The following is a 6,233-nucleotide window of genomic DNA, read 5'->3' on the forward strand; positions in this document are numbered from 1 at the left end:
CCCAGTGAGACACCCATCTTCTATTCATCATTCCAAATACAGTCCTACCATATTCACCAACCCATCACCTATTTAACAGAGGTCCTTCGAGCCGGATGTTGGTGTTATCACTGGATTAAAGAGGTTGTTCTGGCAATATGCAACCCTATCCAGCCCGTCTAGAGACTTTCAGGCCACGGCGCCTAATTTATCTACCGTCCTATCTTCAAGACTATGATCTGGGCACAAGCCGAAGACATGCCAATCAGTCGTACACAGCACCGCCAGCACAGGGTACTGAAGATAGTCAACAGCGCATGTCAGAGGAGATCAGAAGGACAGAGACTCCACCATACTCAAGAGCCCCCAGCCCCATGGGTCAAAGTGGTTTAGATCCCGCGTTTGCTTTGACAGAATCTTTAGAGAAGGGACTGCTCCAAGCAAGTAAGTGGAACATGGAACCCTCACATCATGTTCCTGGCCCTCCTAGTCCACTTCTACAACCTATTCTTCAAGCACCGTCATCGCCTTACCACCGACCTTGGGAAAGAAGTCTCCAGTCACCACAAGTCCCATACAGCCAATATGGGTCGTACCTTCATCCTCAATACAGACAGGAACAGTATGTTGACCCGTCTGTACCAAGGCATGTATCTGCATTACCTCACTCATCCCCTCTGCATCCACCCAGTCAACCACGTGATACCTACACAACTGTGGCAGAGCAGCAACATCCTTCACAGCCTAGCTACAGCCACCCTTCAGCCAGGAGGTGGGCTACTGGTGATCAGCCTTATCCTTTAAACCCCTCCCCACAGAATCCAGATAAGGATGAGATGCTTTATGACTTCTTGGGGAAAATGCTGAGTGAGATGCAGATCATGAGAGACCAGGTTGCATCCATGACTCCTAGTATACCTCAGTCCACTACAACTCAGCGAGCAGCCCATGTACCTTACTATGATACCTCTACTGTGAAGTGCTCTGATGGTATCTACTCTTATCCTCAACAGCCTTCGATGGAACCTCCTCCTGCTTTTGATACTGATAAGGCTTACCATACCTGGTATCAGCAACCTCAGGTATCGACTTCCAGATCTATGCATGTTTCTTCACAACAGATACCTCAGAATCAGTCTCATACCTCTCAACAAAGACCTTACTATGACAATCCAGAGCTTCCTCCCTCAGACTCAGCAGTCCAAGAACCAACTTACAGGGGTCCAAAGCCAACTATCCCAGACTTTGTCACAAAGGATCCGAGTGAGTTTACTTGTCTGAAGAAAGCTCTCGACAACCTTTTGCCTACAAATGCCACCGAGCTATTCAAATACCAAATTCTCATGGATCACCTAAAGCTAGAGGAAGCTCGTTTGGTAGCAGATTCCTTCCTGAACTCCCCCTTTCCCTATTCCAACACTATGGATGCTTTGAATGAGAGGTATGGCCAGCCTCACAAGTTGGCTCTCAAGAAGATAGCTCAGGTGATGGATTCTTCAGATATTCGGCGGGGGGACACAGAAGCCTTCGAAAGATTTGCTTTGCAAATTAGAGCTCTCGTAGGCATGCTCAACACTTTGGGCCCACAAGGTGAAGCCGAATTACGATGTGGGTCACATGTGGAGTGACTTCTGAGTAAGATACCAGCAGAGATGAGGTCAGAGTTCCGTTGACGGATGGGACACCGTCCTGGGACTGTGTTTACTCTAGTTGACCTATCAGAGTGGCTCCATTATGAGGCATGGTGTCAAAGTTCTGAAGCACAGACCAGCAGTAAACTACAGCAGAGACAAGGGCAAAGACAAGATCGGAAGCATGAGGTCAAATCTACAGCTCATTCTACCACCATACTGCATGGGACTAATGAGGTTGTGGAGAATCAGATCTCTGTAGCAGCTTCTTCTACGCCAACACAGTCAGCCAAGAAGCAAGCAGTATTCAAAGCCTTCTGCCCATACTGCAACAAAGATGAACATTATCTCAGTCAGTGCATCACCTTCAAAGCCTTCAGTAAAGACCAGATGTCTGATTGGATCCAGACCAATCATTGTTGTTGGCGTTGTGCACGCAAACATCAGGCCGCACAGTGCACGCTGAAGAAGCCGTGCAGTATCTGCAAAGGAAAACACCTACAGATCTTACACGAGGTCAATTCCAAGAGTTCAAGTAATAGAGGAGATTCATGCCTGCTGAGTTCAACCACAGAGACCTTGTACCTGGATAAGCCTACAGACTGCAGAAGGGTTCTTCTCAAGGTCATCAGAGTTTTGCTTCACTACCAAGGGAAGACAATTGACACATATGCAGTACTGGATGACGGATCAGAGCGCACCATCCTGCTTTCTACAGCTGCTCTCAAACTTGGCATGCAAGGCACAGGTGAGAGTTTAGCTCTGAGAACAATCCGCCAAGATGTCCAAACCATCAATGGTTCCTCTGTCTCCTTCCAGATATCTCCAGCAGGTCAGCCTCAGAAATTCTTTCAGATAAAAGCAGCTTTCACTGCCAAATGCCTTGGACTGGCTGAACATTCTTATCCTCTGTCCCTCCTGAGCAAGTACAAGCACCTCAAAGATCTCCCAGTGCAGCCTTTCGAGCGAGTGCGTCCTCTACTACTGATTGGGGCGGATCACTCTCACTTGATAACCCCTACTGCTCCTGTTCGTCTTGGACCACCAGGTGGGCCAGCAGCTATCAAGACTCGACTTGGATGGGTACTACAAGGACCTGCTCGACTCCTCCAAACTCAGTTGCAGCCGCAACAGTGCCTTCTCCTTTTGTTCAGTCCTGCAGCGCTAGAACTGAAAAGGCATGTAGAGAGATTGTGGCAACTTGATGTTTTACCTTACCGGTGTGAGAAGCAAGTAACAAGATCAAGAGAGGATCAAGATGCGATCAACCTATTGGAGGCTAAAACGACAAGAGTAGAGGACAATGGTGTTCTACGCTACGCCACACCCCTGTTGCGCAAGAAGGACTTTCCCTGCTTCCAGGCACACAAGGAAGCCGTCATGCCTAGCCTACGGAGCATGGAGAGACGTCTTGCAAGAGACCCTGACAAATCAGCAATCTACAACGCAGAAATTGAGAAGCTAGTGACGGCCAATTCTGTGGTCAAACTTTCCCCTGGGACCTCTACCACTGAAGAGAGTTGGTACATTCCACACCATATGGTCAATCACAACGGTAAAGACCGTACAGTATTCAACTGCTCTTTCCAGTATAAAGGTCTCAATCTCAACGAGTGGTTGCTGCCTGGACCAGCCTTGAGCCCATCTCTCCTGGGTGTCCTCCTCCGCTTTAGAGAACATAGTGTAGCCATCAGTGGAGATATACGTGGTATGTTTCATCAGGTACTGCTCTTGCCTGAAGACAAGCCTCTGCTACGCTTCCTCTGGCGTAACGTGAGAAGAGTGGACCCTCCTTACGTTTACGAGTGGCGGGTACTTCCCTTTGGTACTACCTGTAGTCCTTGTTGTGCATCCTTCGCTCTACAGAGACACGTCTCCACGTACAGCACACCAGAAGAAGATGTGATGGCCTCTGTGGAGAAGTGCTTTTATGTAGACAACTGTCTACAGAGCTTTACATTGCTCAGGAGGCACGCCACCTGCTGAACAATTTAAGGGACTATCTAGCATCTGGAGGTTTCGACATCCGGCAATGGGCCAGAAACAAGCCAGACGTTGTTAATCATCTCCCTTCAGATGCCCGATCTGCTAAACTGGAGCTATGGCTCGCCCAGGACAAAGCTGAGGCAAAGGAATCCACCTTGGGCCTGAGCTGGTCTTGTGACACTGATGCCCTAGGCTTCAAACATCGTCCTGTCTTGTATAGTGCTCCTACAATGAGGAACATCTATCGCGTGTTAGCAACTCAATACGACCCCCTAGGTGTCCTCCTACCTTTCACCACCAGGGCAAAGGTGATCGTCCAACAGCTTTGGGACAAACATCGGGACTGGGATGATCCTAAGCTCCCTGAACACCTCCTGCAAGCTTGGAGAGACTGGGAAGCCGACCTTCAGTACCTACCTAACATGATGTTGCCAAGGTGCTACTTACCACCAGCTATGGACCACGACCAGATGACACATGATGTCCACATCTTCTCTGATGCCTCAGAGAAAGCATACGGGTCTGTAGCGTACCTCCGTTCGACAGCTCCTGGTGGTGATGTACATGTAGCCTCTCTCATTGCCAGGTCTCGTGTTGCTCCAAGGAAACAACAATCAGTGCCCCGACTAGAGCTATGTGCAGCGTTAACTGGAGCAAAGCTGGGGAAACTTCTCTTGAAGGAGCTCACGTTGACAATACAAGACGTCACCTACTGGACAGATTCCACAACTGTTCTCCATTGGTTGCAATCCCAGTCATGCCACTTCAAGGTATTTGTGGGTACTAGAGTGGCAGAGATTCAGGAGTTGACTGACTTGAAGTCATGGAGATATGTAGACTCTGCCAGGAACCCTGCAGATGATCTCAACAGAGGAAAGAGTCTCAAAGACTTGCTTGGAGAAAACCGGTGGATCCAAGGACCACAGTTTCTCCTACAGCCTCTCAGTGAATGGCCATCAAACCCTTCGGAACCAACTGGTGACGACGGTGTAGAGCTAAGAAAGCCATTCTTCTGTGGGCTAATTACCTCACTACCACCTGTGACAGATGGATCCAAACACAGCAGCTGGCAGGAATTATTGGAGGCAGTAGCTGAGGAGATTCATGGGGCGGCTGGTTTGACTGGTCATCTCCCTGCAAGCACCTTTCAGCAAGCTGAGCTTCTAGTGCTAAGAAGGTTTCAGATAGATTGCTTTCCTGAAGACTACCAGCTCCTGAAACAAACCAAACCAGTTCATCTTAACAGCCGATTAATTTGCCTCTCTCCGGAGTTTGAAGAGTCCACTCAGCTAATCCGAGTTGGAGGCCGCTTAAGACACATTGAGGACATTGACCCTGCCACAGTGCACCCCATTGTCTTGGATCCCAACCACCATAACACACGGCTGCTTATTAAAGATTATGATACTCGGTTGTGTCATCCAGGACCAGAGAGAGTGTTTGCAGAGCTCCGCCGGAAGTTCTGGATCCTAAGAGGCCGAGAGGCTGTGCGAAAACATCAACGGATATGCCGTGAATGCTGCAGGTGGAGGTCTAAGCCAGCCTGTCAGAAAATGATGGATCTTCCACCCCCTCGCCTCAGGTTGTTCAAACCAGCATTTCATTCATGTGGAATGGATTGCTTTGGGCCCTTCCTGATCAAGGTGGGGCGCCGTAATGAAAAGAGGTGGGGCCTCCTGTTTAAGTGCCTTACTACAAGAGCTGTGCATCTTGAGATCCTTACCTCTATAGATAGTGACGCTTTCCTCATGGCTCTTCGAAGATTCATTGCTCGCCGAGGTAAGCCTGCCGAGTTATATTCTGACCAAGGCACTAACTTCCGCGGAGGAGAAACTGAACTGAAAGAGGCCTACAAGCAACTTAGCCCTGAACTGCAACAACAACTTGCTAGGCAGCACATTAGTTTCCATTTCAACCCTCCTGCTGCCCCACATTTTGGCAGAGCGTGGGAAAGAGAAATCCGCTCAGTGAAGGCAGCACTTTACACTACCCTTGGCTCGGACTCTGTCACGGAAGAAGTCCTCAGGACCGTCCTCACGGAAATTGAGGCCATTCTAAACTCTTAACCCCTTGGATATGTTTCCGCAGACCTGGCAGATCCTGATCCAATAACACCTAGTTGCCTTCTCATGGGGCGGCCGGATGGCTCCTTACCCCAAGTTGTTTATCCAGAATCAGAACTGTTGAGCAAGAAGAGATGGAGACACTCCCAGGTGTTAGCCGACAGGTTCTGGACAGCATTCATCAAACATTACCTGCTTGGGTTGCAGACCAGAGGAAAGTGGCAGAACCCTTATCCAGATGTCAAGGTTGGTACAGTAGTAATGCTAATCGACCACCAGTTGCCTCGCTCATTATGGCCAATAGGAAAGGTGACAAAGGTTTTTCCGGGCCCTGATGGTCGAGTGAGGACTGTTGAAATACAGATAAAGGACAGAGTTTACACCCGACCTATCACTCGCCTGATTGTGCTACCGGAGGTTCAAGACCAAGACGGTAATCCCGATGATCCAGATGGACCTTAGGCGGACTTTCCATGGCACAAATTTGGGGGCGGCTTTGTTGGAAAGACCGTGCCAGTGCGCATGCGTCAGTATGAACATTTCCAGCCATCACCTCGAGATAGATGCGCAGCGA

The 6,233-nt window shown here is 49.2% G+C and overlaps 1 protein-coding gene across 1 annotated transcript in view; it reads right to left on the reverse strand.

The window, feature by feature from the left end:
- LOC117948143 (zinc finger protein PLAGL2-like) overlaps window positions 1-6,233 on the reverse strand; it is a 16,508-nt gene that overhangs the window by 6,795 nt on the left and 3,480 nt on the right. The gene's annotated exons all lie outside the window — the stretch shown is intronic.

The sequence above is a fragment of the Etheostoma cragini genome, chromosome 7 (assembly GCF_013103735.1).
Source record: "Etheostoma cragini isolate CJK2018 chromosome 7, CSU_Ecrag_1.0, whole genome shotgun sequence".
Taxonomy (NCBI): Eukaryota; Metazoa; Chordata; class Actinopteri; order Perciformes; family Percidae; genus Etheostoma; species Etheostoma cragini.